Raw genomic sequence first — 19,217 nt, 5'->3', positions numbered from 1 at the left:
TAATCAAAACAGTCTGGTAGTGGAATAAGAAAAGACAGATCAATGGAAGAGAACAGAGAGCCCAGAAATAAACCCATGCCTTTATGGTCAATTAATATTTGACAAAGGAAGCAAGAGCATACAATGGAGTAACAACAGTTTCTTTAATAAATGGTATTGGGAGAGTGGATTAATACTTGCAAAAAAAAAATTATGAAACAAACTACACCATACACTAGAATAAACTCAAAATGGATAAAAGACTTAAACACCATAAAAATTATAGAGGAAAACATAGGCAGTAAAATTTCAGCTATTTCACATAACAATATTTTTGTCAATATATCTCCTAGGGCAAGGGAAACAGTAAAAAATGAGCAAATGGGGCTTTATAAAATTAAAAAGCTTCCTGTAAACACCAGGAAGACAGACAATGCAATTAAAAAATTGGTAAAGGACCTGAACAGACACTTCTCCAAGGAGGACACACAGAGCACCCATATACATATGAAAAATGCTCAATATCACTAGTCATCAGAGAGATCCAAATTAAAACCACATCCAGATATCATGTCACACCTGCCAAAATGGCTATCATTAATAAATCAACAAAAACAAGTGTTGGTGAAGATGTGGAGAAAAGGGAACCTAGTACACTGTTGGTAGGAATCCAGATTGGTACAGCCACTGTGGAAAGTATGGTGTTTCCTTAAAAAGTTAAAAATGGAACTGCCTTTTCACCCAGCAATTCCACTGCTGGGAATATACCCTAAGAATGCCAAATCATCAATTCAAAAGAACTTAAGCACCCCTATGTTCATAGCAGCACTATTTACAGTAGCCAAGTGTTGGAAACAGCGTAAATGCCCACCAGTAGCTGTTGGATAAAAAAAGCTGCAGTTCACTTACACAATGGAATATTATGCAGCAGAAAGAAAGAAGAAATTCCTACCTTTTGTGACAGCATGGATGAAACTGGAGACTATTATGTTAAGCATAATAAGCGAGGAAATGAAAGACAAACGCCACATGATCTCACTTATAACTGGAATCTAAGGAACAAAATAAAGTAATGAGCAAAACAGAATCAGAGGCACAGAAATAAGGAACAGACTGACAACTGTAAGAAGGGAGGTGGGAGGTTGGGGTTGGTTGAAACAAGGTGAAGGGATTAGACCAAGAGCACATAGGCATCACCCATGGATGCGAACAACAGTGTGGGGATTGACTGTGGGAAGAAGCTGCTGGGGGAAAGGGGACAAAGGGGGAAAATTGGGACAACTGTAAAAGCAGAAACAATTAAAAAATTTAAAAAAAGAAGAAAAAGAATTGGGTAACATATATCGTGCATTATACTTAAAGAATAAATAAGGGTTGACTTAGCTGAACAGGGGACAGGAAATAAAACAATTGCAAAACCTGAAATTAAAAAAAGCACTGGAATAAACCATGGGAAAGTTGTTTTTGTAATGTCAAAATGTGGCAGGATTTTCAAGGAAAATTGACATTAGTCTTCTAATGTAACTATATTCCACTTGTTAACATTTTAGTATTGTTTTGTTCCTATCATAAATGATATTTGATGGTAGTTTACTTTTTTGCTATTTTGTCAGGTTTTGATATTAGGATTAGGATACCTTCATCAAATGAATTATGATTTCTTTAATCTTTTACAAAGCTTGGGATTAAAGTATCTTTTTTGAAGATAATTCTCCAACTTGTTCATTTTTTTCCAGGGGTATCCAATAAGTTGTTGAGTGTTATGTTTTTCTTCCATATTTTTCATCATCATGGTGAACTATGAGTTTTTATATATTTGCTGTGTTTTAATCTTCCCTTCAAGTTATTCCTGTGTTTTTTGACATTGACCTCAAAGTCTCTGATAGCTCCCATGCTTTCTGATAGAAGATAATTAAGACTTGCTTGTACTTTTCCTTCCTCAGACCTGTAACCAGCCATTTCTCCAAGAAGCCCCAGTTCCTTTTTTGGGAAATGGTCTTTGGAGACCACAGAATGGATGCAAGGTACACTCATTGCTACCATGTTGTCATTGCTTCAAAGCTTATTCAGGTTAGAGCTATGAAAAGCATATTAATTTTTTTCAAAAAATAAAAATACATCAAAAGTTTATACTTATCTTTCAGTTCAAATTAAATATCTCATGGTTTTTCCTTAACTTCCTGATTTTATATTTGAATCTTTTCCTCTTACATCAAATAGCTTTGTTCCTAATAAAATTAACATAATTATATATAATGTAAAACTATATATATACACATATATATGGTGTATGTGCATAGTGTGTATGTGTATCTATAATACGTGTGACTTACTAATATGTCAACTTGACTAAACAGAAATACAGTTTGCAATATTCCCTTCCCAATAGATCTCTACTAAGGTTTGACACAAGAGAAATTAGTAAGAGATTTTGAAGTACTATGGTTACCCTCTGAAAGTCAACATAGGCTAGGCCTTTGTTGGAGCTCTAGCATATTTTTGTGGATCTGTCTGCTGTGGGCAGCATCTGGATGCTGAGTCCTTCAGTTCCTGTGGGATCTCTTTCTTCAGCTTCTCCAAATTCTGAGCCAGTGTAAGGAGAAGATGGTGGTGGAGACCTTTTAACCCCAAAATTGCTTGAGGGAAAATCCCTAAACACAAAAACTTTATTTTACATTATTTCTAGTAGTTCTGATTCTCTGATTGATTTCTGATTGGTACATATGTATATACATCATACATATCTAAGTATACATAGTGTGTATACATAAATTCACACATATATATTCTACTATGTATATGAAAAATTTCAAAATAACAATACTAACATTATTGTTATTAATATCAATTTTATTTACTATTTCTTTGGGAATATTTTTATCCCCAGCATTATATATTGGATGAAGCATCTTTCTTGCAAGATTTGAAATGCCAGTTGTCACTTCTACTAAATTTTTTTTATTTCTTTGAGTCTAGTCTGTACTTCATAATGTTCCAGTCCATTGACCTTGCTTTTCTTTTCTTATTTTTATTTATTGATTTGAGACAGAGAGAAAGAAACATCAATTTGTGGTTCTATTTATTTATACATTCATTGTTTGATTCTGGTATGTGCCCTGATGGGGGATCGAACCCACAACCTTGTTGTATGGGGATGACATTGCCGCTAACTGAGCTAACTGGCTAGGGCTGAGCACACTTTTCAACTGTCAATACCACACATAGAAACACCCTCTGTTTATATTTCTCCTCCTCCTTCTCCTTTTTCTTCTTTATTTTTAAGATTTTTCCTGGTTATAGAATTTAGAATCAACTAGCTTTCTCTCTCTTTTTTTTATCCTTACCTGAGGACATGCTTATTGATTTTACAGAGAGGATAAGGGAGGGAGAGAGAAAGGGACAGAAACATCGATGTGAGAAAGAAACATTGGAGATAGATACACTTTGACTCCTCGCACAAATAAAAGAAGGACAACAACAAATTTAAAAACAAAAAATAACTAGGCTGCCAGAAAATAAAACTGTATGGAAGTCAGACAACCAAGGAGCTAAAGAAGAAACATTCATCCAGGCTGGTAGGAAGGGCAGAGATGGGCAGCAGGGGCAGAGAGGACAGGTGGCAAGGAGACAGCTGGAGGACCAGGTAGGTGAGGCGGTGGCTGGCAGACCAGGTGGTCCCACATTTGTATGTGGATAAACCAGAAAGGGCAGCTGGGGAGTGAGACAGACCATGCAATCCAGGGTTCCAGCATGGGGAAATAAAGCCTCAAACCCTCTGGAGATGAAAACCTGTGGGTTTTGCAGCTGCGGGAGAAACTCTCAGCCTCCCAGGATAGTATGTTGGAGAGACCCATGGCGTCCTAGAATGTACACAAACCCACCCACCTGGGAGTCAGCAGTAGGGGGGCCCCATTTGCCTGTGGGTAGAAGTGGAAGTGGCTGAAAGCTGCTGGGAGCTGAGCAAGCAGCATTGTTCCCTCTCCGACCCCTATCCCACACAGAGTGTCACAATGCAATGACCTGGGTTGCCCCACCCTTGCAAATACCTAAGGCTCCTCCCCTTCCAGCATACCAGGCACACTGAGACAAAGAAATATGGCCCAAATGAAAGAACAGATCAAAGCTCCAAAAGTAGAACTAAGCAATGAAAAGATAGCCAACCTATCAGAGGCACAGTTCAAAACACTGGTAATCTGGATGCTCACAGAAATGGTTGAGTATGGTCTCAAAATGGAGGAAAAAGTGAAGGCTATGCAAAGTGAAATAAAGAAAAATATACAGGGAACTAACAGTGAAGGGAAGGAAACCTGGACTCAAATCAACTATTTGGGGCAGAAGGAAGAGAAAAACATTCAACCAGAACAGAATGAAGAAACAAGAATTCAAAAAAATGAGAAGAGGTTTAGGAACCTCTGGGAAAACTTTAAACGTTCCAACAACTGAATCATCGGGGTGCCAGAAGGAGAAGAAGGAAGAGCAAGAAATTGAAAACTTATTTGAAAAAAATAATGAAGGAGAACTTCCCCAATCTGTCCAAGGAAGTAGACTTGTGGGAGATCCAGGAAGCTCTGAGAGTCCCAAACAAGTTGGACCCAAGGAAGCACAGACCAAGGCACATCATAATTACATTACCCAAGATTAAAGATAAGGAGAGAATCTTAAAAGCAACAAGAGAAAAGGAGACAGTTACCTACAAAGGAGTTCCCATAAGACTATCAGCTGATTTCTCCAAAGAAACCTTGCTGGCAAGAAGTATCCAAAGTCATGAAAGACAAGGCCCTACTTCCAATATTACTCTACCCAGCAAAGCTATCATTTAGAATGGAAGGGCAGATAAAGTGCTTCCCAGATAAGGTCAAGTTAAAGGAGTTCATCATCACCAAGCACATATTATATGAAATGTTAAAAGGACTTACCTAAAAGAAAGATGAAGATCAGAAACTATTAACAGTAAAATGATAACAAACTCACAACTATCCACAACTGAACCTAAAAACAAAAACAAAGTAAGCAAACAACTAAAACAGGGACAGAATAGCAGAAATGAAGATCAGAGGGAAGGGAGATGGGAGAGAATGGTGGAAAAGTTACAGGGAATAAGAAGCATAAATAGTAGGTACAAAATAGGCAGGAGGAGGTTAAGAATAGTATAGAAAATAGAGAAGTCAAAGAACTTATATGTTAGACCTATAGATATGAACTAAGTGGGGAGGGGGGAATGTTAGTGGGATGGGTGGGTACAAGGCAGAGGGGAATAAAGGGGAGAAAAAAATGGGACAAACTGTAATAGCATAATCAATAAAATATATATTAAAAAAATAAAAATAGAAAAGAAAAAGAAACATCAATTGTTTGCCTCCTGTATGTCCCCTGACTGGGGCCGAACCCACAGCCTTTGCATGTGCCCTGACTGGGAACTGAACCTCAAACCTTTTGGTGTACAGGACAATGCTCCAACCAACTGAACCACACTGCCAGAGCAGTGAGTTTACTTTTAAATAATCCTGTTCATATTTTTATTGGTTATATCAATTATGACCATTTGTGTTTTCTTAGAAAATTTTTTCATTCTCATTAAATTTTTTTCATGCAAATTTCACATATTAACAGTGTATATGTCCTTCCTCTTTCTTAATGAAATGGAATTGAATTGCCTCTTCTCTTCATGCTTACATCTGCTCACTAATTGTGTTTCTTTCAGAGCTCTTGTATTTGTCTATCAGATGTGCTATTTTATATTTTCTAATTTGTTTGTTTTTGCTTTTGACTTTATAATTTCTTCCTTTTTTATCCTTAGGAAAAAACATGAAGAAGTGATCACATATGAGAAATATCTGTTTACATTTTAAAGGAAAAATTCTTTAAGTCATTCCCTGACTAATTTTTAATGTCCATTTTGTTCTGAGTTAGATACTAGCCAACAGGAAAATAAAAATGCTCCAGCATATAAATACTATAAGATTTACAGAAATGTTTTTTGGAAAAATTTTTAATTTTTTTAAAAATTGATTTCACAGAAAGAGGAAGAGAGAGAGAAAAAAACTTTATGTGAGATGGAAACATTAATCGGCTGCTTTCCGCATGCACCCCGACTGGGGATCGAACCCTCAATCTAGGTATGTGCCCTGAGCAGGAATCGAACCAGCAACTTTTTTTGTTGTACAGCCGATACTCCAACCAGCTGATCCACCTGGTCAGGTCCTTTTTGGAAATTTTAAACCTAACTGGTAGGCCCTGTCTTTTCTCTGACTCCATTCACCATCACTTGGATAATTTCCCTAGTTATGGACTTTCTGTCTTTAATAATAAGAGAGTTCTTAGAATTGGAGTTAATAATTTATATGTATAGTCCTGAGGTGGCTTAGTCATAGCAGTCTCACACTTGTTTCCTCAGGCCTATACCGCCTCTAAAAACCTTGCGTTAGTGAGCTAAGAGGCCTTAGCGTTAACAAGTCATATGGTTCTCTAGCAACCCAGGAAAGGTAATTAGATACTAATATAAAACCATTTCACCCAAATGTCACTATCTCACCTCTACATAAATTTCATGTTATTTTCAGTGTGTACTTTCTCAAGCAATTTAATCATTTCTCTTTTGTATAGTAAATGGATGTCATCCAGAAATAAAACTTCCTACTGGTGCAGTTGATAAGGCAGTAAAAGATAATCCTTTCACCTTCAAGTTTCTGTAACACAGATGCTTCCTTTCCACTGCTTAATACGAACATAGACCTACAAGGGCTGTTAGCTTAGATCACTGTCATCTAATGTTAGATATTAGAAACCACTCAGAGAGGCTAGCCCCACCCTTTTGCCAACACAGAGGCAGGTGAGCTGCCCAAGGACACTGGGGAGTTCGTGGCAGGGGGTGGTTCCAGCCCAGATCTCTCAGCCTCTGCTCTTCCCATGCTGCCTCATTTCCTCATCTATAAAACCGGGGCAATAGTAGTAATGGTAGATACTATTATCGTATTAAAAGAAATAACATGTAAAATAGTAACCGGTATATTACATTTAGTAAGGGTAGCCTTAAAATTTTAAAACTTCAAAGATATCTGGGTACCCCAAATTTTCAACATGTCAATGATCATGGTGTCCCTGGGTACTTAGAATTAGATGGGAAAGAAAATAAAGCTGTCTTGGATTGTAAAATTTGGAGTAGTTTTAATTTATATCATGGAACAAAAGTGGTCTGGCTGCAGCATTTTTGTTTAAGAAATGCTTAGAGATAGTAATCTGGCAGAAATCAAAGTAGTGTTTCATAGTAAACCCACAGTTTTTACTTAGATATCATATCTCCTTGCACATCATTTAAGATGGCATATATTTTATTCAATCAATACAATTTTGAGTAAAAGGTCCATTTTCCATGCAAAAATTAATACTGTGATTAATCACTGGGGAGATGCTATGAAGATTATTGGGTACTTAAAGCCCTCTCTGTGAACCTCTTTGCTTCCAGCACTGAACATCATCTTTGTATTTTCTTGTAAAACAACTCAAAGCACCAAACTTATTTTTAACCAAAGCTTTAAATAAATTAAGCCCTGGTCCATTATGTTTATTTCCTGTACTCTCCTACCATCCAACATCAGGTCAGTGTGAGAATTTCAATATCAAGGTGACAGAGTTTTTACCTTGGGGTAGCTACCTGGTGACCCTTGAATATTCATTTGACAGAGAACATCTGCCATCCCCTGACTGGACAAAAGATCAGGAGGATTTTTTGGCCCCAGGGAGTTTTCCCCCTTTAACAATAATAGATAAGGTCAAGGTCTATTGAAAATATGTGGGAAAAATGAATCCCAGCTGAAAAGGAGAATGTTTGATTCTAGAAAGGGATATAGATTGTATCCTGAAGTGGTACAAATTGTGGAAGACTTGAAATAGCTTTTGACTTCTGCTTCTTAAACTGACTACTCAGTATAGCTCACCCTAATGTTTGAACATTCTCTTTTTTCATATAAATGAAACTCCACAGGAGTTTGCAACTGATTTATGACATAAGTGAACAGTACCTGTGCTCCCATGTTTGTGTGGGATGGATAATCAATCTTGGTTGTTCGTATTGTGGAGTGGAAAGGAGAGGGAGTGGGCAGTGGGTTTGCCAGAATATACTACTGAATAGGAAAATCTCTCCCCTATCTCCTCGCAATTTCAGTTGCAGATTACTTTTATACTCTCAATTCGACTTCCCTCTAATGTGTCTAATCACGAAATGTGTGGATGTTTTTCCCATGCCAAGTAACTTTTAGATACCAGCTGGTTGTCTTACAATTTAACTCAATCCTGACACTATCTAGATAGATATAGTGTCAGATTCTACAGGTGAAGTGCCCAGTCCCACAAAACTGTCTCCACTTCAGATCCCAATTGCAAGTGTAGGTTGTTACTTGTGCTTCTGATTCACCAGCTGTAAATCAGAGGCTCCCATGACCCTTTCCTCAAGTTTGTTCATTTGCTAGAAAGGCTCACAAAACTTAGGGAGACGCTTTTCCTGCTGTTGCCAATTTATTACAAAGGCTACAAAAGAACATGCAGATGGGAGAAATGCATAGGGCAATGAATAGGGAAGGAGCACAGAGCTTCCGTGACTTCTCCTGGCATACCACCCTCCTGGCACCGCCACAGGTTTTACCAACCTCGAAGCTTGGAGGATCTCTCTCTCTCTCTCTCTCTCTCTCTCTCTCACTCAGGCTTCATTACATAAGCATGCTTGATTGAATCACTGGTCATTGATGATTAAGTCAACCTCCAACATACCCCACACCCCCAAATCAGGGAGGGGGGCTGAATGTGCCAACCTTCTTATTGCATGGTTGGTTCCCTGGACACCAGCCTCATTTTGTCCCTTGGTTATACTAGGAGCTTTCCAAAAATCATCTCACTCACATAAACCGAGGTGTAATTGAAGGGGCCTTGTGACTCTCCTTTCTCCTTATGGCTCTTATCGCTTAGGAAATTCAAAGGGTTTTAGGGATTCTGTGCCAGAAAGAGGGACAAAGGCCAAATATATATTTATTATTCTAAATAATAAATATTAAATCTACATATCTAATATCAAAACTACAGCTTGTTTATCCATTCTCCTGTTGATGGACTTTGGATTGTTTCTAGTTTGGAGTAATTACAGGGTAAAGTGCTAAGAACATATGTCTTCATTCTTATTGGTAAACATCTAAAGTGGAATATCTATATCATGTAACAGGCCAAAGTTTAAGTTTTTAAGAAGCTGCAAAACTCTTTTCCAAAGGGATTGTAACATTTTATATTCTCAGCAGTGTATGAGGGTTCCAATTGCTTCACATCTTCACTTGGAGTTAAGTCTAAATTACAATCATTCTAATAGGTGGAAAGTGGTATCTTTTAGGGGCTTTAATTTGCATTTTCTTAATGTGTGATGATGTTGAATATTTTTTCATGTACTTATTTTCTATTCATATCTTATTTGGTGACCGTTTATTCACCTCTTTTGCCCATTCTATAATTGTTTGTTTTCTTATTATTGACTTTTGAGAGCTCTCTTCTTTTTTTTTTTTTAAATCCCCACCCAAGGATTGAACCTGCAACCTTTTGGTATACAGGACAGAACTCCAACTGAGCCACCCAGGGCTTGTGAGTTTTTTATATATGCTACATGCAAGCCATTTATCAGATACATGTTTTCCAAATATTTGCCATTTATCAGATACGTGCTTCCCAAATATTTTCCTCTTGTCTGTGGCTTCTATTTTCATTTACTTAACAGTGTCTTATGAAGGGCAGAAGTTTTTAATTTTGAAAAAAGATCTATACCAACTTTTTTAGTATGTCATTCCTTTGGTGTTGTATCAAAAAACCTTTATTTAACCTGAGGTCCCAAAAATTATTTTCCATTTTTTTTAGAAGTTTAATAATTTGTGGTTTTACATTTAGGTCTTTGACTCATTTTAAATAAATTTTTGTATATCGTGTGAGCTATGAAACAAAGTTCTTTTTTAAAAAGAAATAGATATTTGATTATTTCAATACCATTTGTTGAAAAAATATATTTTCTGAATTGTCTTTGTATCTTTGCCAAAAATCAGTTGTTCATCTGTGTGTGGGTCTATTTCTGGACTCTATTTTGTTTTATAGAACTATTTATCTTTATACCAATATCATACTGTTTTGATTGCCGTAGCTATAAAATAAGTCTTCAAATCAAGTAGCATTAGGCTTCCAACTTTCTTTTTCTTTCTTAAAATTGGTTTGGCTACATAGGTTCTTTGTATTTCCATATGAATTTTAGAATCATCTTGTCAATTTCTACAAAAAATATGCTGAGATTTTTATTGTGATTATGTTGACTCTATGAGTAAATCTGGAGAGGACTGACATCTTAACAATATTGTGTATTCCAGCCAATTAACACAGCCTATCTCTCCATTTATTTAGGTCTTGTTTAAGTTCTCTTAGCAATGTTTTGTTGTTTTTGACGTATAGGTCTTGCACATTCTTTGTCAGATTTATCCTTAAAAAATTTATAATTTTAAATATTATTGTAAATGGTATTTTAAAAAAATTTCTGGTTGTTGCTAGTACAGAAAATAGAATTTTTAAAAATATTGATCTTGTGTCTTGTAACCTTGCTAAACTTACTGATAGTTCTACATAGACAATCAAATCATCTGTTAAAAAGAAGTTTTACTTGTTCCTTTTCAATCTGGCTGTTTGTTTTTATTTTATATTTTTCCTTTATCACACTGGCTTGAACTCTCAGTATAGTTGTTGAATAGAAGTTATAAAAGTAGAAATCCTTGTTTTGTCCCTAGTCTTATGGAAAAACATTTCAGCCTTTCACCACTGAGAATGATGCTAGTTATAGGCTTTTATAGATTCCTTTTATTAGATTGAAGACATTTCCTTCTATTCCTAATTTACCAAGAATTTTTATTAGGAATGGAAGTGATATATTATTACTTGGAGGAAGACTGTGATGAGTTAAATGTGTAATATTGGTTAATTGTGTTTTTCAAGAGTTCCATATCCTTACTGATTTTCTGTTTGCTTGTTCTGCCAATAATTGAGAGACTGTTCTTGGAATCCCTATTTTTCCTTGCAATTCTATCAGTTTTTACTTTAGTATGCTTCAGCTCTGCTATCATGTGTCCAAACATTTAAGATTATTCTGTCCTCTTTATGATTTGACCATTTCATCCTTATGAAGTAACATTATTTATCCTTGGTAATATTCTTTGCTCTGAAATTTACTTTGTCTAATATTAATATAGCTACTCCATCTTTCTTTTGACTATCATGGAATATATATTTTTCATTATTTTACTTTTAACTCTGTATGTTTTTACACTTAATGTGTGTTTGTGATAAGCAGTATATAGTTAAATCTTTTATTTATTTATTTATTTATTTAGAGGGGAAAGAAGGGAGACAGACAGGAAGAGAAACATTGATGTAAGAGAGAAACATTGGTCGGTTGCCTCTCATATGCACCTTGACCAGGGACTGAACCCACAACTTAGGCATGTGCCCTGACCAGGAATTAAACTGGTGACCTTTTGCTATGCGGGACAGCATCCAACCAACTAAGCCACACTGATCAGGGCTAACTTTTTTTTTTATTCTATCTGAAAACCTCTGTATTTGAATTAGGGTGTGTAGGCCATTTATATTTAATGTGATCATTGAAGTGTTTGATTAAATTGACTATCTTACTATTTGTTTTCTGTTTGATTTATTTCTCTTTGTTTCTTTTCCCCCTCTTTTGCCTTCTTTTGGATTAATTATTTTTGTGGTTTTGTTTTATCCCTTTTGTTGGATTATTACCTATAATTCTTGCATCATTAAAGTGAATGTTTTCGAGTTTATGGTATACTACTTTAACTTATCACAATCTACCTTTATGTGATATTATACCACTGTACATATAGTATTACAATAACATACTTTTATTTCTCCTCTCTCAACCTTTGTGCATTGTTGTCATACATTTTGCTTTTATGTGTGTTATATTCCTGCACTACATTGTTCTTATTTTCATTTGAATAGTCAGTTATCTTTAAAATATATTTAAATAGTAAGAAAATGTTACATGATTAATCACTCATATAATAAACCATAACTGGTACTCTTCATGTCTTTGTGTAGATACAAACTTCTACCTGATATTACCATATTTTTGCTGTGTATAGTGTGCACCCATGTTTTAGCACTGACTCCCATGTGTAATGTGCATCTTTGTTTATCCCTCAAAAATTCAGGAAAAAAGTGTGCATTATACATGGCAAAATATGGTAGTTTATTTTTTTATCCTTAAAAAACTTTTTATTTTGGAAAATTGCAGAGTATTCAAAAATAGAACAGTATATTATAACCCCATGTATCCATTATCGAACTTCCATGATTACTAACATTTTGGTACTATTTATGTTTCCTGTCATTTGGTTGTGTTATATAGTCAAACAAATAAATAAAATTAGAAAAATGAAAGACATATGTTTAAGCTGTACTACAGACCTAGAGACAAAAACTTCTGCATTAGGGTCCAGGAATCTGCATTTTAACAAACTTCTTGCCTATGTCATATCATTTTCTTTCTGCTCAAAGGACTTGCTTTATCATTTTTTGTGCTGCAGATGTGCAAGTGATGATGTCTTTTAGCTTTTGTATGTCTGAAGATGTCTTTATTTCAACTTCATTTAAAAAAGATATCACTGAGTATAGAATTCTAGGTTGATAACTTTCTTTTAGTATATGAGACACTACTCAACTTTCTTCTTCCTTTTTTTTACATTAATGTAACTAAGAAGATTTATTTGTTAATTACCATGCTGAGATAGAAATAACCTCATAAAAATATTTGCACAATACGTTAATTAATCATATAACACAATCAAGATTGTTTCTTAATTCATATGCATTAAGATCCAAATATTTACCAGGAATTGCTGTTAGATGGTGGGAAAACATGCATGCTCTTGCAATAAATCTCCATTGTCAAGGAAGGGTGAGGTGCAGCCCCTTTGTGACAGAGGGGACCTCATGCTTGCTTGTGACAGAACAAAGACTAGAATGAACAGAATGAGTACCTGTCTTTTCTGGCTGGTCAGTTGGCCCTATAGTACCTTGATTACTGAAACATTTTAACTCCATATATTCTGAGAAAGTGACTTGAGCTGTAATACGCCAGCTGTTTTGAAAGTGATGGTGCCCATATGAGTAATTCATAGTAGTAAACATCACTCAAATAATTAGAAAGAGTGATTTATCCTAATTGTTCAACTTTCTCCTGAGAGGAGCGTGAGATGGGTGACATTTGAGGAGCCAATCACCTGTAAAAGAACCTAAAAATTCCAACACTGGAATCTCCTCTTTTTAGGCCTTGGAGATGTTCCAGGCTTCTTGTGTCTCCCATAAGACAAGCAGTATCTTAAACTGCCTTCAGCTCTACCTTAGTCTGAATCAGTTGAGAGATCTGAAAACAATGCACTTGGGATTGAAATAAGAATAAACAACTGGGGGTGTGGAGAAAGTGAGAGAGGGGTGCCTGCCATAATTTTTCTAGGACTGAGTATAAGGCAAAAAGTGTCATTGCTTCATAATTTATTTTTCAATAGTTCAGTATTTCATCTCAGCCTCCTGCTTTCTTTCCATTACAGTATTTCTTTTTCTTTTATTGTTTTTCTATTACAGTTGTCCCAATTTCCCCCCGTTGCTCTCCTCTGCCCTGCCCATCCCCCTGCTCCCACAGTCAATTCCTACCCTTTAATCCATGTCCATGGGTCATTTATACTTGTTCTTTAACTAGACCCTTGCCTTTCTTTCCTCCCTTTTCCCCCTCTCCCCTCCCCTCTGGTCCCTGTCAGTTTGTTCCTTGTTTCCATGCCTCTGGTTTTATCTTGCTCATTTGTTCATTTCGTTCATTAGGTTTCTGTTATAGATGAGATCACATAACATTTGTCTTTCGCCTCCTGGCTTATTTCACTTAGTATAATACTCTCCAGTTCCATTCATGCTGTTGCAAAAGGTAGGAGTTCCTTCTTTCTTTCTGCTGCATAGTATTCCATGGTATAAATGTACCATTTTTTTAATCCACTCATTTACTGATGGGCACTTGGTTATTGTAAATAACTCTGTTATGAACGTAGGGGTGCATTGGTTCTTTTGAATTGGTGTTTCAGGATTCTTAGGGTATATTCTCAGCAGTGGAATTGCTGGGTCAAAAAGCAATTCCATTTTTGGCTTTTTGAGGAAATTCCACACTGTTTTCCACAGTGGCTGCACCAGTCTGCATTCCCACCAACAGTGAGCTAGGGTTTCCTCTTCTCCACAACCTTGCCAGCACTTTATTTGTGGACTTGTTTATGATGGCCATTCTGACCAATGTGAAGTGGTATTCCATTGTGATTTTAATATGCATTTCTCTGATTACTAGTGATGTTGAACATCCTTTCATATGTCTCTGGGCCCTGTGTATGTCCTCCTTGGAGAAATGTCTGTTCAGGCCCTTTGCACTCTTTTTTATTGTTGTTTAGTTACAGTTGTCCCACCTTTTCTTCCATAGCTCTCCCCTAGCTCTCCCCTACTCCACCCCCAGCCAAAATGAGCAAGATAAAACCAGAGTCATGGAAACAAGGAACAAACTGACAGGGACCCCAGCCCCCACTCCCACAGTCAATCCCTACCCCATTGTCTGTGCCCATGAGTCCTCTACACATTTTTCTTGACTTGTCCCTTACCCTTCTTTCCCCCATTATCCCTTTCTCACCTCCCCTCTGGTTACTGTCAGTTTGTTATTTATTTAAATGTCTCTGGTTATATTTTGCACTTTTTTTTTGTTGTTGTTGGTTAGGTTCCACTTACAGGTGAGATTTTATGGTATTTGTCTTTCACTGCCTGGCTTATTTTACTCAGCATAATACTCTCCAGTTCCATCCATGTTGTAAAGAAAGGTAAGAATTCCTTCTTTCTTTTTGCTGTGTAGTGTTCCATTGTATAAATGAATCACAGTTTTTTGATCCACTCATGTATGGATGGCCACTTAGGCTGTTTCCAGTACTTGGTAATTGTAAATAACGCTGTTATGAATATAGGGGTACATAGGTTCTTTTGAATTGGTGTTTTGGGATTGTTAGAGTATAATCCCAGTAGTAGAATTGCTGCGTCAAAAGGCAGTTCCATTTATAGCTTTTTGAGGAAATTCCAAACTGTTTTCCACAGTGGCTGCACCAGTCTGCATTCCCACCAACAGTGTACTAGTTCCCTTTTCTCCACAATCTCATCAGTTCTTGTTTGTTGATTTGTTAATGCTGGCCAATCTTACAGGTGTGAAGTGGTATCCCATTGTGGTTTTAATTTGCATCTCTCTGATAGCTAGTGATGTTGAACATTTTTTCATGTGTTTAGGGGCCCTCTATGGCCTCCTTGGAGAAGTGTCTGTTCAGGTTCTTTGCCCATTTTTCAAGTGGATTGTCTTCCTGGTACGGAGTCATGTGAGCTCTTTATATATTTTAAAGATCAAGCTTTTGTCCAATGTACCATTGGCAAACATGCTCTCCCATATGGTTGGTTTCCCTTCCATTTTGTTGATGTTTACTTTAGCTGTGCAGTAGCTTTTTAATTTGATTTAGTCCCATTTGTTTATTCTTTCCTTTATATCCCTTGCCCTACAGGATGTACCAGTGAAAATATTGCTGCATTGGGTATCTGAAATTCTACTGCTTATGTTTTCCTTTAGGACTTTTATTGTACCATGGCTTGTGTTTAAGTCTTTTATCCATTTTGAGTTTATTCTGGTGTATGATGTAAGTTGGTTGTCTAGTTTCTTTTTCTTTTTTTTGTATGTATTATTCCAGGTCTCCCAGCACATTTGTTGAAGAGGCTATTTTTACTCCATTTTATGCTTCTTCCCCTTTTGTCAAATATTAATTGACCATAGAGACATGGGTTTATATCTGGGCTCTCGATTCTGTTCTGTTGATCTATGTGTCTGTTCTTATACCAGTACCATATTTTTCTGATTACAGTGGCCTTCTAGTATAGTTTGATATCAAGTATTGTGATACCTCTTACTTTGTTCTTCTTTCTCAAGGTTGCCGAGGTTATTTGGGGTCGTTTTTGGCTCCATATACATTTTTGAAATATTTGTTCTAAATCTGTGAAATATGTAATTGGTATTTTATTTATTTATTTATTTAATTTTCAAAATTTATTTATTTATTTTTTCAAATACATTTCTCTCTGCCTTCCCCCCACCACTTTCCTTTGCCCCCTCCCTCAACTCTTCCCCTTTGGTTTTGTCCATGAGTCCTTGCTATATGTTCCTTGACTTTTTCCTTCCCTTCCTTTCCCCCCTCCCCCTGCCTTCCCTCTTGTCTCTGTTGGTTTCTTTTCCTTTCAGTGTTGCTGGTCTTATTTTTCTTGCATGTTTGTATTGTTGGTTAGGTTCCACTTATAGGTGAGATCATATGGTATTTGTCTTTCGCCCCCTGGCTTATTTCGCTTAGCGTAATGCCCTTGAGTTCCATCCATGCTGTTGTGAAGTGTAATAGTTCTTCTTTTCTTTCTGCTGCGTAGTACTCCATTGTGTAAATGTACCATAATTTTTTGATCCAAGCATCTACTGATGGGCATTTAGGTTGCTTCCAACACTTGGCTATTGTAAATTGTGCTACCATGAACATTGGGGTGCATAGGTTCTTTTGGATTGACGTTTTGGTGTTCTTAGGGTATAGTCCCAGCAGGGGAATCACTGGATCAAAAGGCAGTTCCATTTTCAGCTTTTTGAGGTAATTCCACACTGCTTTCCACAATGGCTGCACCAGTCTGCATTCCCACCAACAGTGTACTAGGGTTCCCTTTTCTCCACAGCCTTGCCAGCACCTGCTGTTTGTTGATCTGTTTATGATGGTCATTCTGACGGGTGTGAGGTGGTACGTCATGGGGGTTTTGATCTGCATTTCTCTGATGGCTAGTGATGCCGAGCATCCTTTCAAGTGTCCCTGGGCCCTCTGTGTCTCTTCTTTGGAAAAGCGTCTGCCGTGGTCCTTTGCCCATTTTTTGATTGGATTGTTTGTCTTCTTGGAGTGGAATCGAGTGAGTTCTTTATATCTCTTGGAGATTAAACCTCTATCTGATGTATCATTAGCAAATATATTTTCCCATAGAGTTGGCTCTCTTTTCATTTTGTTGATGTTTTCTTTAGCCGTGCAGAAGCTTCTTATTTTGATGAGGTCCCACTTGTTTATTCTTTCCTTTATATCCCTTGCTTTAGGAGACATATCAGTGAAAAAATTGCTGCATGGGATATCTGAGAGTTTCCTGCCAATGTTCTCCTCTAGGACTTTTATGGTGTTGTGACTTATATTTAAGTCTTTTATCCATCTTGAGTTTATTTTTGTGTATGGTGTCAGCTGATGATCCAATTTCAATTTTTTGCATGTAGCTGTCCAGCTCTCCCAACACCATTAGGTGAAGAGGCTATTATTGCTTCATTTTATGCTTCTGCCCCCTTTGTCAAATATTAGATGCCCATGTAGACCTGGGCTTACTTCTGGGCTTTCTATTCTGTTCCACTGGTCTATGGGTCTGTTCTTGTGCCAGTACCAGATTGTTTAGAGTATAGTAGCTTTGTAGTATAGTTTGATGTCCAGTATTGTGATCCCTCCTACTTTATTTTTCTTTCTCAAAATTGCTGTGGCTATTCGGGGTCGTTTATGGTTCCATATAAATTTTTGAAATGTCTGTTCTATTTCTGTGAAATATGTCATTGGTATCTTAATAGGGATTGCGTTGAATCTATAAATTGCTTTGGGTAGTATGGACATTTTGAAGATATTAATTCTTCCAATCCATGAGCACGGTATATGCTTCCATTTATTTGTGTCTCCCTGAATTTCTTTCTTCAATGTTGTATGGTTTTCTGCATACAGGTCTTTTACCTCTTTGGTTAAATTGATTCCTACGTACTTTATTTTTCTCCTTGCTATATCGAATGGTTTGTTTTTTCTGATTTCTTCTTCTTCTATTTCATTGCTGGTGTACAAAAATGCCTTTCATTTCTGAATATTGACTTTGAATCCTGCTCTTTTGCCAAATTCACTTATTAGGTTGAGTAGTTTTTTGGTGGAGTCTATAGGGTTTTCTATGTACACTATCATGTCATCTGCAAACAATGATAGCTTTATTTCCTCTGTTCCTATTTGGATGCCTTTTATTTCTTTTTCTTGACTGACCACTGTGGGTAGGACTTCCAATACGATGTTGAAAAGAAGTGGTGAAAGCAGACATCCTTGGCATGTTCCCGATCTTATTGGGAATGCTTTCAGTTTTGGCCTATTGAGTATTATGTTGGCTGTAGGTTTTTCATATATGGCCTTTATTACGTTGAGGAATGCCCCATTTATTCCCATTACTGAGTGTTTTGATCATAAATGGGTGCTGTACCTTATCAAACGCTTTTTCTGTATCTATCGAGATGATCATGTGGTTTTTGTCTTTCCTTTTGTTTATGTGATGTATTACGTTTATTGATTTGCGTATATTGAACGATCCCTGCCTCCCTGGTATGAATCCCACTTGATAATGGTGGATAATCTTTTTAATGTATTGCTGGATGCGCTTTGCCAATATTTTGTTGACAATTTTAGCATCTATGTTCATCAGCGAAATTGGCCTGTAGTTTTCTTTCTTTGTAGGGTCTCTATCTGGTTTTGGAATTAGGGTGATGCTGGCCTCATAGAAAGAGTCTGTGAGTCTCCCTTCCTCTTGGATTTTTTGGAATAGTCTGAGAAGGACAGGGGTTAGCTCTTCCTTAAATGTTTTGTAAAATTCTCCTGGGAAACCGTCCTGCCCTGGGCTTTTGTGTGCCAGGAGTTTCTTGATGACTGCTTCAATTTCCCCAGCTGTTATCTGTCTGTTCAAGCTTTCTGATTCTTCCTCCTTCACTGTTGGAAGATTATACTTTTCTAGAAATTTGTCCATTTCTTCCAGGTTTTCACATTTCTTGGCATATAATTATTCATAGTAGTTTCTGACAGTCCTTTGTGTTTATGTGGTATCAGTTGTTATTTCTCCTCTTCCATTTCTGATATTATTAATTTGGGTCCTCTCCCTTTTTTTCTTGATGAGTCTGCTTAAAGGCTTGTCGATTTTATTTATCTTTTCAAAGAACCAGCTCCTGGCTTGGTTGATCCTTTAAATTGTTCTTTTAGTCTCTATGTCACTCAGTTCTGCTCTAATGTTGACTCTTTCCTTCCTTC

The sequence above is a fragment of the Pteronotus mesoamericanus genome, unplaced genomic scaffold (assembly GCF_021234165.1).
Source record: "Pteronotus mesoamericanus isolate MK-2021 breed Mesoamerican mustached bat unplaced genomic scaffold, CSHL_Meso_final scaffold_118, whole genome shotgun sequence".
Lineage (NCBI taxonomy): Eukaryota > Metazoa > Chordata > Mammalia > Chiroptera > Mormoopidae > Pteronotus > Pteronotus mesoamericanus.
This window is presented reverse-complemented; position numbering follows the sequence as displayed.